At 43.9% G+C, this 24,872-nt stretch overlaps 1 protein-coding gene across 5 annotated transcripts in view; it reads left to right on the top strand.

Moving 5' to 3' along the window:
- Nucleotides 1–1,101: 1,101 nt before the first annotated feature.
- Nucleotides 1,102–24,872, top strand: part of cald1a (caldesmon 1a) — a 55,641-nt gene continuing 31,870 nt past the window's right edge. For 3 of the 5 annotated variants that reach the window (XM_041963625.1, XM_041963624.1, XM_041963623.1), the window contains exon 1: nt 1,103–1,237. The gene's annotated coding sequence lies outside the window, so the exon portion shown is untranslated. Of the gene's footprint in view, nt 1,238–24,872 lie in introns of all 5 variants that reach the window. The other 2 variants (XR_006007916.1, XM_041963621.1) reach the window with 1 other exon arrangement.

Genomic DNA, 24,872 nt, shown 5'->3' with positions numbered 1-24,872 from the left:
CCAAACACTGGCACCGTTTGCAAATTTAGCGGCCACTGTAGGGAAGGGTGAGGCGAGGGGTGTTCTGGGGTGTTCACTGCCAGATACCACTAATTCCTACACGCTGGACCTCGAATAGTCTGCTCCACAATGATTGTTAGCCTGTTTTTAATGTTGCAGCTTTATGTCCTATCTAAATAGGTGGAAGTTTGATATTTCTGTCTTCTTTTTAGCCGTTAGCATGTTAGCAGTCTCGACAATCTTTTAATAGTTGGCCATTAAACTTTGTGCACACATTTTCTTCCCGTTCATGAATCATGACGCTGACCACTGACTTTTCATCTAGTGTCACCACAAGGTCAAAGTTTTGTCGAGCTCTTTGGTTTATGACCTCATTCCTGCAAAGCCGATGGTATCCCATCAGCCTCAGCTCTGCTGTGTCTTTGGATTCTAATCAGTAAACGTTAGTACACTAACACGCCAACGGTGAACATGGCTGAGCATTTGAACACCAGCATGGTCACGTTGTCACTGTGAGCACGTTGAGACAGTCTCTAACAGGACTTTCTAGGTGAATAGAATTTCACTGGTGAAATTCAAATTCAAATTCTGCAGAACTAGGAGCCGATACGACAGAGCTGAACAGATGATCCACACAATGAAGCGCCGAAGGAACCAGAGAAACCATCCACAGTGAAGTCTGCTCACATCACGCGTTGGGGGGAATCTCTGGGAATGTGGAGACTGTCACTTACAGTTATTGATGTTTATTTTCCTACGATGGTCACTTTTAACCTCTTTTATTGAGTTGCATTATCATGGAGGCTTGTGGGCCTGGCTGAGGGCAAACAGCCCTCCTCTCTGCGCAGGATTAACTCTTCATCTGATCGCTCCTGACAGATGATTTTCTCTCAGAGCCCCCCGACCAGAGAACCAGAGAGGGACCACTTTCTGCTTACGGTCACCTTCGCTGTTAGGAGTTTTGCACAAGTTGTTGGCAGAGTTGCTTCATTTGGACTCCTGCAGGCTTTTCTGCAGGCTTTGTGGGCGCAGTGTGAGCGGCGGCTCGGTGTTTTCAGAGCAGTGTGGAGCTGAACTCAGAGTGGATGTGTGATTATGTCTTAAAGGGAGGGGCTTGAGCGGGTATTCGGTTTGCTTTTTATCGCTGAGTGCAGTGGAGGACCGACTGCAGACTGGCTCCCTCTCCTCTCCTCACACTCGACTCGACAGCTCTACTTCGTCCCGTGAAGCTCCACAGGTAAGCGCAAAAAACTCCGATCCTCCCGCACACTCGGCTCTCGCGGCCTCGCTGACGTCCTTAGGAAGAAAGTCCATGACGCACCGACGCTGAGGCGCATGAAAAACGCGATGCATGACTTGACGATGGGAGATGATCACATTATGGGTCTCCGCCGTGCGCATGGGCTGCTGCGGGTACTTTTCAGGATCTCTTGGCTGCGCGCCGCTCCCTCTTTGTGCGCTTTCGGCTCACCGACGGCGAAGTCAACTCATGATTGCGAGCTGTAGTGAACTTTTGTGTGCGTCGCTGTCATGTAAATGTTTTGTTAACCGCGGGACAACACAAAGAAAAGCGTCTGTCCGCTCCTGCAGTGCGCGCTCAGGCCTCCAGGGCGGCGTGGGGATGTCTCCAAACCCCCGGCCAGCAAAGTTTCTCATGGCTCTAACTCCAACTTTTTACGGCTTTCAAAACTCAAGATATGTTTAACGTTGACACCACATATTTGTGGCTGCTAATTAAGTTCATAGCATCCCCACAACCCTGAAGGAAAGCTGTGTTCTTGCTCCATAGCTGCACCATGTGGGTAAACCTGTTGAAATTTGACATGTGGTAGGTGTACAGAGTTGGCTATAGGCAAGAATGGGCCCCATATGGCTGCACACCACATGGCCCTCAAAGATCAGATCTGACTGCAAGATCATGCAGACACACAGAAGGGAATTGTCTTTGGGTGCATGAAAATGACCCAGCATCTCCCACAGACAAAGCCACGGGGCAGCCTCGCAAAAGGCGCCCAGCTCCCTCGCCACGAATCCGCTTCTCATCGTATCAAGGTATCACATTCTTTGCAATCCCACCACCCCTGAGGCAAAAGGCTCTCCTCAGCTCTCATTGTGCCTGAGTTGTGCCAGCGAGTCTTTTGATCTCAGCTTTATTACATAGTAGTATCTGTGAAATGGAAGCATGGAAAATGGGAGAGGGTGGAGGGAGGGAGCCGCAGAGGGTAGATCTGTAGGTTCTCTCCTTCTTTGAGCGCTCGCAGGCCAGAGACAGCGCAGCAATTGACCATGAAACTGTATCTGATAAGTTGTGCAGTGTTTGGAAAACACATGGAGAGTGGCCTCCACTCCTTATAAGGAGCAGTCCCTACCTGGTGACAGGTGATTGGAATAGTCCTTGGAATGCAACGCGTAGCAGTCTTCTACAGCAGTGGTCCCGAGCAGTTTTTGTCTGATGTACCCGCACCGCCCCTTCTGATGAGCTGCACCGTTGCACCACGCGGTGCTGTTCAGAATGTGTTCATCTGGGCTGATTCCAAACTGGTTGTGATTCAACCATTATCACCATTTTACCAATACTTTTAGCTAACCACTTCAACTAGTGGTCAATATATTTGCATGTGATAAAATACAACAATTTAATAATAGCAACAAATGAGACACGATTGCTGAACTTAAATGAACGTTACTTTAACACCAGTGTTATTGGCTGAATTGTTGCCGTCTGCTTAAGTAGCTCTGCACTCTCTCTGCAGTGCACTCATTTAAAATAATGAATACAAAGAAAATCAACTAGATAAATGTCCACTTGCAATCAAAAAACTGCACTTTAAAAAAAAACAACTCATGAAGTCAAATGAAGTCTAACTCTCAGAAACAAGGAGATGCTGCTATCTGTTGATCGCTTCTGTAATTTTTATCAGCAGATAGCAGCATCTCCTTGTTTCTGAGAGAGAATGCATATTCGTAAACTTGCGCAAGTAAATAAAAAATACATGCAACAAGGTTAGTGCACACAGCATCACCCAGCAGCATCTCTTTGTTTTTGGTCCCGATGAGCATTTATGTCTAGTGACGCTAATAAATTATTCACTTGCACACAGAAAAATATTTGAAAGTAAGAAATGTGATTTGTCTCTGACATGTCTGCAGACATTTTTATGTTTAATCGGCCTGTATGCATGTGCATACATACCGATTTCAATCAGATCCTAATTTCTGTTCAGTCAAATAAGTTGAGCTACTCTATCTATCCCATTGCAACTGTAGAAGTGTTTTTTTCAGCGACTGCCTGCATGTCCACACACACATATACACTCTCACAGCTATTTTTGAGCTGAAACACAGAAAAGTGCAGGCTTTACACTAAAAGGCATGTAGTGCTTTGTAGTGTGCCTAGGAGGGGATTTTATAATTGGCACGATATGATATGGGTGCAGAAGAATCTGGAGGTAATTGCACGGAGTGATAACAGGGGTTTGGCAGTGTGGGGCGAGAGCCAGGGTTAGGGCGGGGCGGGCAGGATGTAGGGAACACTGCCATGCATTTCCGGAGTCTGGCTCTGGACTGCGCAGTGCGGTGAAGGCTTCTAGTTACTGTACGCTGGCTCCCTCTCCTTCCCCCTCCCGTCTCTCATACACTTGATCAAAGTTAAACCAGGTAATTATTGTGCCTCAATCTCATCTTAATCAACATGTGCGTTCACCTCTCTGTCTGTGTACACTTATGAGTTAACATGCAAGCAGTATATCTGGGTGGTTTGTTACAGTTTGATCCTAGATGCTCACAATCCACCACAGTATCGAGTTCCAAAGCAAGAATCCAGAGTTTCCTTGCAAGGCAATAGTTTCTTACCACCACTGAGCAAAGGCGGCCAACCAAGTGGCAAGCTGAATTTGAATAGAATGGAAAACTGGCAGAGACGATTTTCTAACACAAATGATCGGACTGTTCTGTTCTTTTTTTAACAGTTGTTTACCTATACTGTGTTTGGTGTTAAGGTTTTCCAAATGTGGTTCGGTTTCCAGCGAAGGCATGCCGACACGTCCATCCAAACATACATTGTTTCTGCTCAGCAGGTGCCAGAGCTATTTTCTGGTTTCTCCTCATAACGGACCAGTGAAACTATGTCAACCATGCTTCCTGTGTTCTAGTCTCTTTGCCCCGCGGCTTAATTTTATGCAGATTTGTTTACCCCGAGAATATGCTTTGAGATAGAGACGCTGCCCCGCCGACCACAAGCAAGACGAGCGCTTTCTGTTTTATCAATGGCGTCCTTGTCATCATGTGTGAAGTCAGTTTAGGTTTTCGTTCTGTTTCTTCTGGACAACAGCAGGAGTAGGACAGGGTTCAGCTCATTTGAAGTGATTGTAATTGACGTGCAGCTAGCGCTCATGGGACTTAGGCCCTGGCCCGGAGCCCCACTGCGTACTCGCTCTGCTCCCCCTCGCCTTTGAATTTGATAGCATGTAATTTGAATGTGCTGCATCCAGAACCGCACACTAAAGTTGTATAATATGGTGAGCTTGGATGGACGGGCTGATCTGGAGCTGGAAAAGAATTCTTAACTCTTTCACTGGGTCAACAAGTGGTAGCCAAAAACTGGTAGTGCTGTTTAATTGCTTGTGAAGTCACACGAGGGCACGAAACCTAAGATGATGTTTGTTTAGGTCCCGGAAAATATGCAGTAAGAGTTTCGCAGATGTTTGTGTTATAATCTGAATTCCTGCGCTATTTGCCATTTCAAAAAAGAAGAGCCCAGTTGTTGTTCCTCATTACGGAGCCAAGCTGACGGAAAAGTTCTGTCGGGGAATATCCACGGTGCTCTTGGATGTTCTGGCGTTTGTTCGCTGCACAATTAGACTCCGGTTGTCTCTTGGGTGATGGAGAATGCTTACTCTCATTTTTTCCCCCCTCTTCTAGTCGGCCCATACCCCGGCCTGTAACAGATTCACCACCAAATTAAGTGTTTATAATCAAACCACATTTACATAGCTGTTTTCAAGCCACAGATCCAATCCGCTATACACGATGATCCGTCCTCCCAGGATCTGTATCTTTACTTCCTTTCTTTCCGAACTTGGATTCTCCTGACTGAAGCAGTCATGTGGGCATGAAAGACCTGTGTTTGAATTCCTCTGGGCTTTAGTCACACTCTGATGAAGAGGGTTTGTTAGATCAGCCTCTCACTCGTGTCGTTTTCCGACTTTAAAGTGCCATCACTCAAGGCCAGATTGCCTAATGGGCAGCGTGGCATGTCGGTGTTGGTAATTGGCATATTGGCCCACCATCTGCTTGTTGCCAGATGCCAAGCTCCCCCAGAGGTTTTCATAGCTATGAAGAAAACTATTCTTTTCCCTCTAACCATATCTTTTTTTTCAGTAGGTGATGATTTAATTCATGAGGCAGCCTTGCTTTCTATCTTAAAAGGTAAACCTCCTCTCTGGCTCACGTGATCTACATTTCACGAGGTTTTTGTGGATGATTGATGGTGCGAGAGTGAGGTCAGTGCTCCTAAGCAGCGCTTCTGATGTCATCCTGCAAAGATGCATGTTCTCCCCTTCGTTCCCCAAAGCGGGTTATTCGGAGAGGCGCACAACATTGCTAAGAGGGACGTTTAGCCTTTAGGCTTCTTCTCATCTGATAAAACAAGCACAGGAAATGTCTCTGTTAGCTGATTGGCCTTGTGTTTTCCTTCGGCGTCCTCCCGCTGGGACCTCAGACATGCACAGTGTGTCCCTGTGGCGGAGGAACCACCTCACTTGTCTCTGTTCTAACAGCTACATTAACTTTCTCTTCGCCTCTGTCCTTTCCTTTAACACCAATCTATTCTGCCTCAGCCCCTTTCTCCCAAAAAGAAATGATTACTATAACGTTCATTCTCACTTCACCCTGCTCCTCCTCATCGCCAGATTTCCATTCTTTCCCCGCTGTCCTCTCTTCACCTGCCCCTCCTCCTCTCTTCTCCTCTCAGCCTCTCGTCTTCCTCCCTTAGCGTCCCAAAGCTAAACAAATATGGCTAATCAAGAGCCTGTCAGATCGCCTTTTAAAAGTCCCATATTTTTGGGTAATGGGGAATTAAGGGAACGTGGAGGTAACATGGTGATGTAAATCCCAGCGGCGTGTGTGAAAAATACCACTGAGTGTAAACACATGACCGGTGAGGTCATGTGTTTACACAGTTAGCGAGGTTAACCGCTCTATGAATTGCACAGGGGAAAACAGACAGGGCAGTGTGTAGGTCAGTTATAGGCCTGCTGGATTTATGCTTGTGGCTATGGAGGTGCTGTGTGTGCTGAAGTGTGTATGGCGAATGTGAAGGACGGCTTGGAGAGTCCATGTTGGACGCCTGCCATCCTGGGAGTGAGAACTGGCGAGAGCGAGATCCGGCTTGTATATGTGGTAATGATGGAAGTGAGGACTTACCTCATACACATAAAACAATCACTGTGTCCTTACATGGTTATTCACATGAGTCAGTCTACTGTAATTCTGTTTCAATCCCTGGAAGAGCTTCAAAGTTGAGAGTATTTTTTATTGCCGAGTTCTGTTGTATTCTGTTGTGTAGTATTTGAATAATTAAAGTCTTGGTGTGAGGATGCAGTGCTGTCAGATGGTCTCACGACTTAGGAATTTATGCGACTAATGATTATTTTTTCCGTCCATTCAGCTAATTATTTTCTTGATTAATCACTTATTCGTTAAATTTGTGCAATGTCGCAAGTGTTCTAGTTGTTTTTTTTTGTCCAACCAACCAGCCCAACCAGTCCAAACCCAAAGAAATTCACCTTACAGTAGTAAAAAAACAGCTTTGTAAGTGACTTGAACTTGCATTAACTACTTAATACTAACTAACTGCATCACCTAATGACCTTAAGTCCAGTCTTCACCCAATTTGAGCTCTGTTTTGGTCTCCATCAGCTCCCTGAGGAAAATATCAGTTAAACACTCCACTATGTTCAGTAGCTAGCTGCCTGTGTACTGTTTGGTGCTGGGCAAGTAGTGCACATTTATCAAAGCTTATTTAATTGGTTAAAGCCACCTGCTACGTCTGAAAACCACAATGTAATGACAGGGAACTAAAACAGTAAAGTTGCAGCCCAGAAACCCCCAAAAATTAGCTAAGAGATGCTAAAATGTGCTATAAAGCTGCAGAATTGGGTTTCAGTAATCTGTGAGTTCGTCATTATTAGCAACACATTTCACGAAACACATTGTTGATGTAAACATATAGATTATAGCAGCTTTAAATCCTTCAGCGACAATCAAAAGTGTGGGTGACTAATTTTCTTTTGTTGGGCCAATCGTTTAATTGACTTGTTTCATCACCAAATAAAATTTAATTCATTCATCGTGTTTCTCGAAACCTTTTCTCGGCCTGGTATTGGAAGTCAGACTCTGCACATGTGGCTCATAGCGAGGCGCATTGTTTGAAATGGTCCGCATCCATCTTTCCCACCCGGGTAAGCCAGTCAGGCAGCAGCACAGTCTGAGGTCTGTGTCGGGCCTGCAGTCGGGAGCAACGGTAATTGTTTAAGAGTGCATTTATAGAGTGTACTCTTTGTGCCTCCTAATCAGAAGCATACTCAGGCATTTACATACGAGCCTCCGAGGATTGCTCAGGAATGCATTACGAGCAAGGCAAGAGGACGGGAGAGCGAGGGAGTCGGCTGCAGTGGGCCGCTCCGCTGTTGCCATCGCTTTCCACTTCACATGTCGCTGCCCTGTTGGGAGGGGGTTGGATAAGTGTGTGTGTGTGTGTGTGTTTGTGTGTGTGTACGTAGGTGGAGTTAAAGTGATTGGCTGAAAATGCAAAGCCGTCTTCCTTCCTACCGCCGGTAACAAATGTAGGGTACATGTCCACTATTATGTCTTTTTTGTTTTTGAGACATGGACACCAACGATTTCTCAAAAAAAAAAAAAAAGCAGAAACCCGACCCTCTCATCCGTCTACCTATCGGAGACCTTTCCTCAATTAGATCTGTTTTCGGGGATTCATTTCAGTCTGCATTAGGTAATTTGTCAATTTTTCTCGCTGTGCTCTTAACTCGGGTCTGGCGAGGGGACAAGGAGAACAAAAATATGGATTCAGAAAACCATTTTAATCAGACGGTGCTCCGCGGGGACAAAGGCTGGCATAGGAGAGCTCTTTACCTCATCAGAGCTCTGCCAGTGGTGATTGGGAGAAACACTCAGTCAGGTTTTTATTGAATAACCCCAGCTCTGTACCGGAGGGGCTTTACTGTAATAGAGCAGCACCGCGGCCGCCGAGGTGACAGCCAAATGGTACTTATTAAACTAAGGGATGATTCATACTATGTGCCCTGCTGCAGTTTAACCTTGTTGGAGGCTTACTGTTTGGCTTCAATACCCGAGCCCAGTCACACTTTTTATGACTGAGATACACATGTGTGCAATTATCCTCTGATCAGACAGCAGAGTTCACAGATTTCTTCGTATGAAAACAGTTATTTCATATGCATTTCTCTCCCCTTCAATTTAAGTTGTAATTTCCACTTGAACTGCGCGTGTGCTAAGTGGTTTAGATCAAAGCTTTCTTGGACATGCACGTTAGCACCTCGACAGGAATAATAGCTGTGGGTCCCGTCGTCTCCGCTTATTTACCCAGTACACAGCTCTCTGCACAAATCGAGCATGACGTCTAATGGGGTGTGAGCATGGATTAATTACCCCCGCATTTAGACTAATGGCTCCTTCTCTTCTGATTAATGATGACACATGTCACACGGAGGAGGGCAAAGCTAAATCATCGGAACAGGTTTATGTTAAAATGTGATAGCCGTCATTTTGATGTTATGGTGTTTACCCAGACAAACTCTGATGATATGAAAACACTTTGTTTTAAATATTGTTAGCATCGTAAGCCAGTCGTTGCCTGTTACTGAAAAAATGGCATGACATTAAAGTTAACGTAGCCGTAACCATCCTTCTACTACATTCAAATAAAAAGTAAAATAGAGACAAATTGGTGTAAAGTTATATGGCTGGTAGGAATCATTTGGTGGTGTGTGATGATTTGTAAGTAAGAGAGGTCGATGTGCCTCAAACTTCAACTGGAACTAAAATGAAAATAAGTGAAACTAAACTATAGCAATATTGCCTGGTTACAAAACTGATTAAAATAAAAAGTAGGGTTAAGTCATCGCAGCTTTAGTTTTTAGCAGTAAGGTATCAAGGTTCATTTTGCAAGGTTGCACAATGAAATCAAACTTGTAGCCCACTAACCCTAATTCAAAAGCAAAAGTGAAACAGCTTTTGAGGCTAATACCAACATCAAAATCAAGGATTTTAATAATCTGCATCAGCAGATAAGTTCTCTGAGAAATGTTCTCTGATTTTCATACGAGATTCACGTAAATATTTTTCATAATGACCCCTGAACGTTTTGATGGTACAGTATTAAACTCATCAGTGCTCTCTGGTGGACGAACTATGTAACGGCAGCACTCTTTTTAAATTATTTTTATTTTATTAGTATTCGATTTAGCGATCAAGTTCTGCTTTCTGCTGGGCTGGTTAGCTATGTTGGTGTATTTGCGTGTTTTTTGGCCTGACTTGGCTTTATTTATTAGGGGTGTACATGCGTTAAAGCAGAAGTCATAATTAGGTGTGTGATTTTGGAAGGATATGCTTTGGGCAAACAGTTTGAGGTGGATTGTTGATGGTTCACTGGATCACATGTTGAAGAAGGTACAAATGCACTCAAGTGCATAGGAGGGTTGGGATGGGGGGTGCCCATTCTGGCTGGCCTCATTAAACCTGCCGTAATGAGAAACAAAACACCCAGACGCCCCCCCTAGAACAATGGGTTCTTGTTATCAAAGAGTCTGCATCCCATGTATGATGCAGTCTGGCTCGCGTCCCGGCAGATTTTTCATGAGGCTCAGTGTGCCTGAGTCGAGCCCTGAGCCCCGCAGTGCCAGTCACGTCTGTGACAGCCACCTGGGAGACCACCTTGGAAAATGGGCCCCTATTAGTTCAGGTTAGACTTAATGACCAGTAATGGTACACCGGCCAAGCCAAACTGTGCAAAAGGGCTCCGGGCTGGCCGAAATGAAATACCAGTCACTCAAGCTCTGAACATAAACACAAGGTGGGTGGTGGGTGGTGGTGAATAGGTATGTCTGTAGGTGCCTGTTTGTGTGTATGAGGGCCTTCAGACATGCATCTATGTGTTCAAGAGCAGCGCTGACCCAGATGGAGGAGACACTTTTCGAGCGCAAGGAGATGGGTGAACCCCCACGGACAGATTAGTGCCGGGGGCGGGGGACGGCTGTGGTTTTGGATTTATTCCCGTTTAGCTCTGCTGCTTTGTGAACCAAATCTCATTTCCAGTTTTGCCATCAGCTAAAAAAAGCTTGCAGCAACTTCAACGGAGCAACCAGAGAAGCCTCCTAAGAGCACTGCTCAATTATTTACAATTTCATGGCTGTCTAAGATATGTGTTATTCTAATAAATTTAGGAATTAGGAGGCTTAAGTACCACACATGTATTAACCTCTAAAGCTGAATTTTATCCTCAATTTAGTGGTAAATGCCACATCATGCTAATGGCATTCAATGATGATTGCGTCTTACATGCTCTAAATACTGGTCTGGAATTAGCGTAGGTATTTAAAATAAGAAACGCCAGCATTTAAAATGCTATGATACGAGTCAATCAGCCACTGAATGAAATTACTTTCAGCTCTCAGAGAGAGAGAGCTGCAGAGCTCCCAGGCCTGCAAAAGTCTGACAGAGAAACATAGTGTAATCTTCAATGAAAGAGACAAAGGCAGAGGAAGAGAGCGAGCTTTGTTATGTCTCATGAAGCTCTAGGGTTTCCTGGAATTTCTGGCAATGGATTCCAAAGTCACATAACCACAGAAAGGCAGAAGAAATAGAGACAGACAGGGGGTAACTCTCCTGAAGGACACAGTTCAAGACGTTCTACTGACAATGGCTGCCCTGCCATTGTGTCTCTAGTGTTTGCACTGGTGGTCATTTTTGCCTCTCGACTGACAGAAACAATGAGCGCAGGACGAACAGACCTGCACAGAGTGTAGAGTATAAGGTGACATACATTACCTCCTGTATACCTGCAGATAAAAGACCCTGGATCGGGGGCCTTTCACCTCGAGGCTGGACAGCAGACGTGTACCCGTCCGAGCTGGCTGGCTGCCACACTAATAATAACAGCCAGCACAGCCATGCACGAAAATGAGATCTGGTAAAGCTAGTGAACTTTAGCCCTGCAGAGCCCTGAAAGGATTTGAGGTATGAGAAGAGTGGAATGTATTCTTTGGAAGGAGAGGTGAGCTCTCTGTCACTTGGAGAATGTGCATCCGCTGATTCAAAAGCAATGCTAATACTTTAATATCTTTAAATTTGGTACTACAAACCACTGAAATATAGAGAAATATGCCATGATTTCTACAGGGCTGTGATATTTGCTGGGGTTTTAGCTTTGTCTGAATGAAGGAGCTCCACATTTGTAGTTCCTGGCATCATATCTATCATCCAGTGGAGGTGGACTGGGATTAGGACTGGTTTACTCCACTGAATTTTCTGCTGATTTCTGCAGTCCTTTGTCTAGAGCTATACTGTACTTCTTCTTCCTAAAACTACAGTATTTTCTTCCCAGTGCTGGCTGCACACTCTGTTTTCCATCTTACACTTGGAGAGAGGTATTACTGTAAAATTCATGAAGTTCAGTCTTAAATGTAATCTCTTACAAAGACCTACAGGCAGCATCGAACTTTCTGTTACTAAGGCGATGCAAAAGCAATTCTCGCTGGTGGTAGAGGGCGGTAGATTCATGCAAATTTGCAGCAAATGCAAGACATAACGCCCGAAGAAGAAGACAAACGGACAAAACGAGATTCAAAGGTTTCACATTTTTAACAGATCAAGAGTTGATGATGGTAATGTGCCAAAAAAAAAAGTATGAATGCATAAAAGGCAAGAAATAAGATGACTGCTCGCCAGAATTCAGATTTCAATGTATTCCATAAATTATCTGAAACATGTTTTTCAGGAAGGAAATGCTTTCAAGATGTTTGTTAGGCCTTCAAGCTGCAGTTTTCTGTATTTTTATATGAAAAATGGATGAAATTACTGTGTGAAAGGTGCTGCTCAGAGTGACAAACCCACAGATAACTATCACCGGGCTCCACAGTTCACCTCACTGCTGCGGACTTTTTTAGCATCTTTCAGCTTATTGTTTTGGCTTTATGCCCCGCAGGTTCGCTGTTTTGATTCTCATTAGATTTGCTTCCGGCCAGAGCTGGCAGCTGTTTTCAGTGAAAAAGCTCAGATTTGCTACCTGCCCTGTGCCAAACAGCAAAAAGACAGTTGGCATTTAGCAGCTAAAGAGCCACATACTACCCTCAAGAGTTGTTGGAGACCAAAACAGAGCTTAAAGGAGAGAGACATAACTCCAAATTAATGCAGATGTTGCTTTATAGGTGCTGCATGTCCAGATCCCCAGCTTGCTAACACAATAATCATCATGACTTTATAGTGTGATAACATCTTAGTGCTGCTGTCCAGTGGCCAAAAAATCGATTAATGCTCATAAAGCTTTACTTCACACACACACACTGAATGCAAACTCAACAGTTTAAAGCACCTTTAAGGCAATCCAACTGTGACAGACAGGAGTGTAACTTGAACCTGTTCCCTCTTACCTTAAAAATACCAATTGCCTTCTCTTGGTCACTGTCATGCCCACTGAAGCTCATTTATCAACTGTCTGCTGAGTACTGACTAGAGACGTCTTTTGGTCTCCACACCTGGCTGAGGAGTCCCAGCACATCCACCATTAAATGGCTTGGCCCTGAATCAGCTCACTGCGAGCATGTCAGGGCCGCATGAATACCCAGAGAGAGAGAGAGTCATAGCACTAAAAGAAAACATCTCTGGCTGTCTGCGGCTCTCTATTATCATTCCTTTTTGTGTGTATGCAGTGAGTGTCTTGTCTGTGCGCTCCCTGAAGAAATCCTCAGATTTCCTCCAGTAAGACTGAACTGAAAGCACCGTCAGGGGATCACTCCACCTCTCCGCATGCACTGTGAGTAATAGACCCTCTCGGTCAGGTCATCTTGCTCGCCCGCCACCCCACCCACAACCTACCCGCTCCTTAATCTCCTCCTATCTCTCTCCAGGAATGCAGCCCCTTATTTTGAAAAATACCTTGTCATGTAATACCCTTGAAAAGCCTCGGAGCACACTTCAAAAAATTGGCATTCCGCTCTGTGATTTACTGACTTGTGTGCTAAAACAAGGCAAGAAAGATAAAGATTTATGACATTTTGGAGTGATTTAAATAAATATGTCCTCTGTGAAAGTGATTTTCTTTGCGTTTTGCTGGTAGGGCTGTGATGCATGCGCATAAAAGGCAAACTTGTGTCCGGGTTTGCGCTCAGCTGTCATGCTTTCAACAGGCTCTCAGTATGTAGGGGCATTGCATCATGCTTTTTAGCCTCACTCTAACCTCATGTATGTGTCCATGTAAGGTATGATGGGAAGACATTCCCTCTTAGTGTGGTTCGGACCAGCCACATAAATCACTCCGCCGTTTATATTCTTTTTTTTTTTTTGTGCTTCCGCTTTTCTCCCTTTCTGTCACCAAAGTGTAATTTCTCTCCGGCCTGGAGAGCCACACGTCCACCACGACTGAAACGTGGCTTTTACAGGGAGCATGTCACCAGCGTTCAGCAGATCCATTTTCTTTCCTTTTTTTCACCTTAGAGAAACACATCAGGAACCTCTCAAGCTTTATGAGAAATACATTTTTATGTTCCACTTAATGTTTCCAGCATGTCATGTCATTGCCCTTGTACCAGACGCTGTGGGCTGCTGTGGATCATGCTAATCACGTATACTTTTACATTTTAATTGTTGAGCTTTGGGGCACATCTAGAGTTCAGGATCTTGCCCGGGAGCCTTTCAGCCAGACACACAGGCCCTTTGCAGTGATTGAAACTGTGATCTTTCAGCTTCTGGTCATAAGCTGAACTTTTCCTCACAGGTCTGAAAGAACATAAGGGTTTTAAGCATAGCAGAGGTAATTTCTGCTCTGTTCTGTTTTTAGCCTTTTCCGTTCGATTCTGCTTTATTGCCATCAGCTGGATAAACTGTTCTTTAGCTGCGGTCTCGGCAGTAGCAGTGACTAAAACCCACCATATATCAGCACTCTGGTTCCACTAGTTCCCCTGGTCAGCTCACTAGTAGCAGATTAATGCCCTGTTGAGGAGACACAGACTCCAGCCCGGGCCTCATTTACTCTGACAGAAGGCAGGTGTCAAGGCAGGCTGTCCTAAAGGAAGAGGAGGAGGCTGCTTTTCCCGTGGAGATGGACATGAGAGAAGGATGAGGAAGGGATACCTGACAACTCACATGTTCTTGTGTTCAGTCTAGAAATGCTAGTTCTTCCTTGAAATGAGCAAAATTTTAATTACCAATGGTGCAAGAGGTTTCCATGACTGGGTTTTTTCAGTGCATTGAGATTAGAATCACCTCCTTTGTCTTTGGCTTCATTCAGCATCTGTCTTTCATTATTTATTTACGATCCTATTTAATAGGGTTAGAAGTTGTCACAGTGCACCTTAAGCTCCTGAGAGACTCAATGATGTTGTCCTTGTGTGTTCATGATAACTGGTTTGTTATGACAGGAAAATGATGTGGAAAAATCGCATTTATTTATTCATTAGTCCTGGTTTGTTTGGCATGATTATAGTGTAGTTTGCAGTCTCGGCCCTTTATGGCATGCATGTTCTGACATTGCATTTGGTCCCGAGTGACAAAAAGATGAAGGCTTGACTGTAACGTCCTTGTGGAATTACACAACAGACTGTTGATATCGCATGTCAAGTGCAGGGGTGCATATTTATTAGGATTATCTGACATTCTGGATATTTGCACCAGAATATCTGAAGCATTTTTTTTTCAAGGAGGTTCTTATATAAGAGGGCTGTGGTGACGAAAAATAAAACCGCCTGGATCCTGTGCAAACAGGAGAAGAAAGAGAATGGCTTATTTATCACTTTGTTCTCAGCTGTTCATGGCTGAGCAGCAACGCAAAGCATGTGAAAGTAAAAAGTTAATATTGTCCAAAAGGGAGATATTTCAGTAGTTTATTAAATTTAACTCAACAAAATTATTAGGTTGCTAGTGGAACTCTGGTACCATCATTAAAACAACCTATCAACAGGTTATTTCACGTTAGGGAGAATTTTATGCTAATCAAAGGTAATTAGTGGTGAGAAACTGCACCCACATGTGTAAACCACAGCTTACTGTTTGATTAAATAATAAGTTAAGCTATGTGATTTTTTTCTGACCTTTGGACAGAGCCAAGCTTGCTGTTTCCCCCTGCTCCCAGTCTTTAAGCTAAGCTAAGATAAGCTAATGGCTTTTGCTTCAGCTTCATCTCTAATGTACTCATATGAGAGGGGGATCTTGACATCAAACTCTCAGCCAGAATGCAAATAAATGTATTTATCAAAATCTTCATTTAGAGTCCAGATGAAACAGCATTTTGAGAGAATGTAGCCTCCGGATCGTGACATATTTCCAAGTGAAACAGGATAGTAGCATCTGTCGGAGAGAGAGATGAAGAACATCATGTGCTGTTGCTAGCCAGCTAACGCGTAACGAATAAATCTTAGCTCAGTGCTTTGATTTAAGAATACAAAGAAATGCACATTATGCGGTCTAAAAGGATTGAAAGCGCATTTATCATTTCATCTCGACTCAAAGATCGTAAAAAGATGTTTTAAAGGATAGCCCAATGTGTGTATCATGACATTATCATCAATGCACATGAAAAAAATATTTAAGACGGAGCTTAATTTTTACATCTATTTTACTCTGCGTTTTGTGTGTGTGGACATCAGTTAAGAGGTAATCCAGAATGAACCCACAGAAAGCAACTTATTCTTTTTTTCCATTTCAGGCTGGGCCGTGCTAGCCATTTTCACGCTTTATGCTAGCTACGCTAACCACCAGCTAGCCGTAGCGTCTGCAATAATGAGATATTGATCTCAGATTTCTCAAAATGTGGAACTATTCCTTAAAGTTGGAATAGAAAGTCTCAGACTTGTCGAGCTGGGCAGTTTTGTACAAACAGAAGCACGCGTCCCTTAATTTATTGCTTTGTTCTGCACTGAGTTCAGACCTTTTTTTTCTTTTTTTGTTTTTTACATCTCCCTGCTGTTTTGCTCCGTTGTTGGCAGTTCACACACGCTCCATAAAATGTCCCAGATAATTTGATAAGTTTCTTGTGAAATGACATCCCCGCATAGGCATTTTTTGCAGTGTGGCTGTGGCAGGGGAATGTCAGAGCCGCTCCGTATAGCGAGGTGGAGGGGGGGGCAGATAAATAAACCGTTTCTAACTTCGGCAGAGGACTGTGGCGCTCGAGACGGCTGCTTTTTCACCAAGAGGAATGTTCCCTTCCAGGGGGCTCCGAGTCAGCGTGCACTGCTGAGACTCCGCCACAGAGCTCATATGTGAAAGTGGAGAAAGCTTTTGTGTGTGTTTAAAGATGAAATGTCAGCGCAGTGAAAGGATCGGCGTGCCTCTCTTTCATGACTCCCGAGTCGTGCAGGTGTGCGCGTATGTGTGTGTGTGTGTGTGTTCACCGTGATGTCGCGGCGGGTCCGACATCGCCATCAGTCATGCTGTTTTGAGGGGGAGCCAACTCTGTGGCCACTGTGTAGTGAGTGTGAGAGCTCTATCTCGCTGTGCACACAGCATGCAAGAAAACCTTCCCCCTTTTTTTTTTTTCTTTTTCCCAGTTTGGTTACGGGAAAAGGCAGCATTTTTTCTTTCCATATTTGGTCATATGGAGCACCGCCAGTGAGCAGTAGCCTTTTGATGCCGTACAAACATCCCTATTTTGTGTGGGATATGTACTTTTTGGAATGCTTTTTCTCTCAATTCTGCCTGATTGTGGGTGTAGCATCTGAAAGTGCACTTTTAAAAGGGACACAAGCCTTTTAAAAGTCAAAGACTGGAAAGGAATTGCATTGGCTCTCGCTGCTGCTTCACAAAGAAGTTGCCTTTTTACAGTATTATTTATGATTCGACCAGCAAGAATGCAACTTCTATTGCTAATGCCCCTCTTAAAACCAACATTTAAAAGTAAGACAGTGTTTTTATAAGCCGTCTTTTTCAGCCAACTGCTGCATCAAGTCCTCTTGGGCAGTTATTTAATTTGGTAAATTGGATCAGCAGCTTAAAAATAAGAATTTATCATCTGATTTCAGTGGTTAACTGAAGAGCTTCAAGTGAGATTTTGAAACCTGCTGGAGCAGGATTTAATAAGATCTCCTGAAGAATGAGGATAAAGATGTAATGTTTGCATCTTAAATGGAGCACCTGTGTGCTGAAACCTGCTGTCGAAGAGCTGTGAGATCCAGATGATGGATATGGCATGTTGGGGTAATGTTTTTTTTGCAATTTCAGTGTGATTTAGCTTCAGGCGTGAGGTTTAAGGACACATAAACACACCCTGAGCCCGGAGGAGAACGCCGGCTGGTGAAGTGCAGGTGTTTTCAGCTGTCTCTCCAGCGAAGGGAAAGGCCATAACAGCTTCAGATGCAACGCAGCCTGAAGTGTGATGAGCAGCACAAGAACTCCCATCCATGTGTGGGTTCAGGAGAGGAGAAAATATTAAAAGAACAGTGAGTCACAGTCTAAATATACGGCAGATGACAGTGTGCTCAACGTTTATCGCCGACGGTGGAAAATAAAACACAGGATTCAAGAGTGCAACATAGAGAGCAATTTGTTTTTATCAGGACGACATGAGAGTTTAGAAAGTATCAAACTACAGCTTCCTTTCCAAAAGGGATCGTCAGTTTGAAAGATAATTGAAACTAATTCTGTTTATTATCATGAGCGTATCAAAACATGCTGTTTGAGAAAGTGAGACAGTGTCATGTCGGGTGTAGTTGAGTTACACTGAACTTTAAAGGATCATTTACAGATGTTTCTGAGTTCGGCCTTCGTTTTAATGGGTCTGATAAGTGAAGAAAGACGAGCACTTTGACAATCAGGCTGATTGTAAGCAAGCCAAGAGTCAAGCCAGATCCACTTGATCTGGAGGACTGAAAGCACACCCAATATGTTCCTAATAATCCCTCTAGCACAGAAAAATCGTGCATGCGCAACTATGCCAAGTACAGTGGCTCAAAGTTGAACCAGGAAGTTGGTCTTTCAAGTGAGGACATGCACTGGAATTGTGCCAATTGGCGATCAGATGGCATATCAATAGTTGAAGAGATGATCAATGATTGGTTTCACCTAAGGCAGTTTTAACCAACAGCCATCAGAACTAAAATGTTATCAAAATAATCTCCAGAATCTGTGCCCTGCTGTGCTTTTAGAGATGTTCCTGAGCCCCGAGTGATGAGTACATGCAGGCTCACCAAATCTTTGCTCTCCATAAGAGTAGTTAACGTTACGGATGTGATTTGGATTGCGATATCAAAGATAAGATAATACTGTGCTTGCAGAAAGGTTGTGTAATAGCATTTTTTCTGTCTGGAAAGTGCTGGCAAGGCAGTGGTAAGCACTGGAATGAAGCACTTTTGTACACTGACAGCATATCACCACTCAAACCACTGCTGTTTGAGAGTCTAGCATCATCCCTTTGCCTTTTATTTATTACTATTTGTTTGTTTAACATTGCTTTTTCACAATGAGCACCAACTAGAGGATGGTTGCCTTAGATGTACTGAAGTATCAGTATGTAAGTGTAAGTATAAGTTTAATAACTACTTGCTTTAGTCATCCCTAGCATTGAGCAGGGTTGGGATCAATATTCACCAATACTGAAAACATTTTGCCATTTAGAAGTTGTATTATCAGGCCTACTGAGAAGTAAACGAAAATGATTTTTCCATCATGACAAACAGCAGTTTCTGGGAGAATGTTGGCATTCACCGAATTGATCCAAACCCTGGCAGTAAAAACTGAAGTGATTAGAGTTCTTTTTGAAAAATTAGATGATGTGTGCTGAAAAGTATTCTGACAAAATAATTACAATAACGTATGTGTCACATTATTGGCTCCTTGCAACACGGGACTCCAGCAGAGCAGTAGTGTTCAGCTATCAGGTGGGGTCCTGCACAGTGACACATGCAGTCACTGATGTGTGTGAGGCAATCTGGAGCTGCCCTCTGCAGATTTCAGTGCCTTCTGGGCCTTTCCCAACTGTTTGGGTGAAGCTGATGAGAAGCATGTTATCATCCAAGCCCCCCCATCAGTAGTTCCCTTTTCTTTAGCTATAAGGGAACCTTCTCAACTCTTCTCCTTGTTGTGGTGGATGCCCGCTATTGTTTCCAAGACATGCAAGTATATGGGAGAAATGGCAATGGAGGAACGCTGCATCCCTCCACTTTCAGGCTCAGTGCCAAGGTACACCAGACCTACCTGAAGACACCCCTCTCCCTGGCACAGAGGAACTGGGCCTGGTCCCCCATGTCCTTGTAGAAAGATGAGGCCTTCCCTCTTAGAGGAGACCTGCTATGGCCCCAACTTCAGGCTTTCCCACGGCAAGAAGATGGTTGAGTGCTCCTTCGGCATCATGACCCGCTCAGTGGAGGCTGGATCAGAGGGTGCCGCTGTCTGAAGAGGTTGCAGAGAGAATTGTGAAAGCAATCTGTATGCTGCACAACTTCATGAGGTGGGAAGATGGTGGATCCGTGCCAGAGCAACAGAGCCCCTCCTCAGGTTGGAAGCAACGATGCCAGCAGAGAGGCCGCCGCTGTCGGGGAAACATTTACTGGCTACTTGTCTGGTGCCACTGCAGAACAGACTCATCTGAGGAGCACCCAACCATCTATCCTCCTCCAACCACCAACTCTTCACAGATCAATGACCACTGCAAAATTGGCAGCAGCAGTAGTTGTAGTGAGTGGTAATATGCAAAAGTAAATCAGTCATTTTCTTATTCCTCTTCTCACTTAAAGTAACAACTCAGGACTTATGAGCTATTAACAGAAAACGTTTCAGCGAATACAAACAAATGACTTGACTGGGCTTCAGTGCAGTCATTTATTTAATGAATTTTAATATGCTGAAGCAGTTGATCTCATCATTACATTTTTGTGTGAATGCACAGGAGTGTGGGGGGTTGATAGCTACAAAAGAAACGACATTCTACATTGTTTAGAAACTGCTAGACCTTCATTTTTTTCCCACTGGCCTCCCTCTGCGATGCAGCAGGTGGAGTGGGTATCTCAGCCGGTGGTGCATAAACAGAGCAGGGTGGTGTTATGTCTAAGTTTGGAGATGAATTACTAAGCAGTCAGTGACTGTCATTATGTAAACAAACCCCATCACATCACAGTGTATCTCCCTCGCTGAAGTGATGAGCATCACCTCTGTCATATTAAAATGATGGAGACATGGAGGGAAGCTAGGAGTCTGCAATCTGCCTGCTGTCTCTCGTCCCTGAAATTTGAGCTGTCCTGATTTTGTGGCTTGAGAAAAGCTGGAGATTTTCAACCAGAAGCGCTCCGAGTAGCAGCACAGAGCAGTCAGAGCAAAGTGCTTTTTCTCTCAGTGGCTGCATGCTGCCACATACATTCTCTCCTAATTGTGAACAATTGAAAAAAATATTGGCCCTGAGTCATCTATGTTGGTATTTCACTGGCTTGCTGTGACGTAACCCCCCCCCCCCCCACCACCACCACCACCACCATTCCCACTGCCCAACCCCACTTGTCTGTGGAGGCCGCGGCCATTATTTGTTTGAACCGGCGAGAGTTTCACAATATTTTAATCAATACCTGCTGAAGCGGTTTAGCAAGGGTTTTGGATGTTAAACTAAAATATAAAGTAAGATAGTAAGGAAAGTTAGTACTTCGTTGCTTATTTAGCTATGACTACTTAATGTTTCGGATCCCCGACTCTGTGAATAAATCAGTGGTTGATTATATTCAGCAGTACTTAGTGTAGCCTGCCAGCACCCTGTGAAATATAATGCATTTGAGGTATTCCATTGAGATTTTCTTGGCTCTCTGTGTGTGTGTGAACAGATAACCTCAGTCAATCTGTCTCATTGTGTATGATTCACAGGGCACAGAGAGGTGTTATGGAATGTGAACCATTGTCTGGGAATGCAGGAGTCTCCTTTTTCTCCACCAAATGGAAACTTAACATCTTTAACCTTCAGGTCTTTTCCTTACACCCATGTGAAATTTTCCCCTCGCTGATTCGCCTTTTATCCAAAAGCTAAAGTCAGCACAGAGGAGATTGTAAGGCGATTTGATGGAGGATTGTGTCTGATCGCCAGATCTGAAGTCACTAATGACAATGCATCTGAGGTATTCAAGGACTCTAGCCCTAACCCTCAAACCATCAGCACGTTATTCCACCGCATTCACTTGCCACAGTGGCATCAGCCTCTCAGGTTTGCCTATGAATACCTTTAGCTCATGCTCAGTGAAATTTTCCCTCATTCGAGCCGAAGCCACACTTGCAAAAATTTGTTTTGGAGGAGATAGAGTGTGAGTGGAAAGCAGATGGTATTGAGATTGAGCTGAGGTCTGATGCAGTTGGCCACCTCATATGTTGCCTCGAATATATAGTCGCAGCTGAGGACCTCGACTTTGACAACAGACATTGTGGTTGATAGTCACACTGTGGCATGCAGATGCAGACAGACAAATACAGAAAGGAGCTTGGCTGCGTGGACATGAGTAAGTCCTATATAATTAAAGCAAGTACTAAACTTAATTCATAGCCAACCAGCCCTGAGGCTCCTCGCGCTGTAGCTGAACACACAGTCTGCAGCTGTTGGCCAAGCTGCAGCATTGTGGTCCATTGAGGACATAGAAACAGCAAGGACAGACGGGATACTGGATTTTTGAGGCTGATATCAATATTAATATTTCAGTTTACATAACACAAACAAACACTGTTGTCAAGAACTCTTTAAATTTGGTTATATAATATATAATGAACTTCTGATCTATAACAAGCAATACAGTGATAATAAACATTACTTTAACTTAAATTAATGTACTGCAGTTTTTGGAATTAAGTAATTTGCTTAAATTAATTAAATACAACCCCCATAGCCTAAACCTGAACTACTTATTCGCTTCTGTTCATTCACAGGGCCTCCAGTGCCTCTCGAGCAACAAGCTAACATGATGACCTAACGTTTGCATTAGACAGCTGCCTTTATCCACGTTTTTTCCATCAATCCAGAATGGTCCCTCACATTACTCGACTTATGTCATCATATTGTATTTGAAAAGATAATTCCAGATTGAATATTTAATTGATTCATGATAGCCCTGTTATGTGCAGTATCGGTCAACAATACCAGATCACCAATGTATGAGCCAGGCAGAGGAAAAGACAGATGGAGCTGAGAGAGGAACAAGCGGAGATGGAAAGAAAGAGAAATTCTTGGCCCCGGTGTGCCGAAACCCTCCAGTGAATTTATGAATGCTCATCCGCGGCCGCTCCGCATCCTGCGACTGTAAACGTGTTAATGCTGCCGAGGCCTGGACGTGTGAGAGGAGACACATAACACAGGGAACCACAACCGCAAGGCCAGCTTTCCAAACACAGCACTGTAGGTGGTGATGGATATCACACATGTACACACTGCACCATAAACACACACATGCTGCACTGAAAGTGGCCTGATGCATTTTCACTATTGCACTAGTAAAATCGTGCGCTAACATTAATTTAAAGTGTGCACGAAAGAGCATGCAATAATTTATATGTACATATCTGCAGACGCTTTTCTCACGTATGTTTCCATGAAGACTCACAGAAATCTTGTTTGTTTAATGCTGTTTATTGTGATGCACACACCCTCACACACAGGCTGAACATATTTTAACCGCCCTGTCATACCTCTCTCAGGAGACTCCTTACCCCTGCAGAAAACGTTAGGTTTACCCAACTCAAACTGTCCCCAGAGCCTCAGCCAAAACAGCTGTTAGTGTGCGCTACCTACAGGCATGCAGCATCTCCCTCTCTTTATTTCTCTCGTCCTCCCTGTTTTACTGCAGAAGCTTTATCTGTGTGATAAAATAATCATAAAATGATCATTCTTACTTTGCCAAAATGCTCAGAGTATATCAAAGCTCAGGCCGAACCAACAGACCTCTGTCTGTCTCGTTTCCAACGCTTCCATAAATGGGCAGTTTAAAGCAGAATGTCCTATAGCTCCATGCAGATGGAGGAGCACGTCAGCGTTAGTGGTTGAATTCCCAAAGTGTCAGTTAACTCCTGCAGACTTGAAACTTAAAACTTGAAAAGTTGGGAGTCTTAATGCTTTAGTTCAATACCATACGGTTCAATGGGATGGAAAATGTGCAGTTCCAGTGAAAGTTGCTCATTTGGCCATTGCACAATTAGCATTAGCATGTCTTTCCCTGGCCCTGGTGCCTATAGTCCCACTGAAGGGAATAACACTCAAAAATGCTTCTTTTTTTTCTGAGTAAGCTTTCTAGATATAAAATGTTCAAGTTTTTTAAATTCCAAAATTCATGTAACAGAGTAAAAATTAACCTTGTCAGAAGTTTGACGTCCTGTCTACCTATAAACACGGTTAGCCACTGAGCTAATTAGCAGCAAGTCTGACTGATTAGCTAGTAAAACTGCTCGCTAGCAAACATGAACATCAGTAATACAAATAATAGCTCTCGCAAATAATTATGAGGCAGGAAATACGTTCAACACATTTGTCAATGTCTCTAAACATAGAATGAAAACATTGTTTACAAGAAAGCTCCACAGCATACCTTTTTAGCTCAGGTGACTATTAGCCAAGACGGACAGGGAGGTTGTGTGGCAGCCATTTTCGTTGTGACATAGAGGTGATCCGCATCTGTCAAGCTCGTCCGGCAGACCCATGACAGCATTTGAAGAGAGGCAATCCTGCTGTCGCAAATTTGTCGGACTGTGGAGACAGTCGTGTTTTCATCCTCTTAAACTTTTGAGCAGAAGCTCTACATTTTTCGCCTGGCCGACTTATGCATTGATAGGTGACGACAGCCTAGTCAGCTGCCGTCCTGCTGCTTGTGAAAACTTTTCTTCAAAGTTAAGGGGCCATGTCCTCCATGATATCCTATCATATATAACCTGATCATTATGTCAAAAATTTATATTTTTTTGGATCTAATTTTACAATTCAGTTTTATTTATATAGCATCAAACAGAAGTAGAGGTCAGGACAACACGCTTTAATCTACAGAGATCCAACAATTGCCCCATGAGCAACCACTGTAGCAGGCGGGCAAAATATTTTCTTCCATTGATGCAAAGACTAGAAAGGCCAGGCTTGTGCCAGTGTCGCGCTCACATACCAGATTACTGGAATGCCTCTCTTTACCTGGACACCTGCACAGCTGAGACCCCTTTGACGGATGCAGTGGCCGCCCCTCCGCTCTCTCCGGAGAACGATGTGGTCCTCTGTAGGCCAGGAGGAGAGCAATGTGGCGTGACTCTGTAAACTCTGGCTCTTGCTTTTTTAGGCTATCTTGGTAGATATGGTGACTTGAGACTGAGGTTTGTGTTGTATGAAAATGAAAGGGTACAGCTTCATCAGCTTCAGTTGGACTTTTTTGTGTGCTAATTAGCAGATTGTAGCACGCTAGCATGCTCAAATAAGAAGGTAAACATGGCAAACATTATACCAGCTAAACATTAGCATGTTAGCAGTATCGTTGTGAGCATGTTATCATGATGATGTTGACGTTTAGCTTAAAACCCTGCTGTGCCTGGCCTCGCAGAGCTGTTAGCACTTCAACAACTGACATTAATTTACTCACTTGTGTGTTTTTTTACAGTCGCAAGATCATTTTTTAATAAACCTGAAGCTGTATGGGACT

The sequence above is a fragment of the Chelmon rostratus genome, chromosome 22 (assembly GCF_017976325.1).
Source record: "Chelmon rostratus isolate fCheRos1 chromosome 22, fCheRos1.pri, whole genome shotgun sequence".
Lineage (NCBI taxonomy): Eukaryota > Metazoa > Chordata > Actinopteri > Chaetodontiformes > Chaetodontidae > Chelmon > Chelmon rostratus.
Note: the sequence above shows the minus strand (reverse complement) of the source record. Positions and strands in the feature narration are given on the sequence as shown.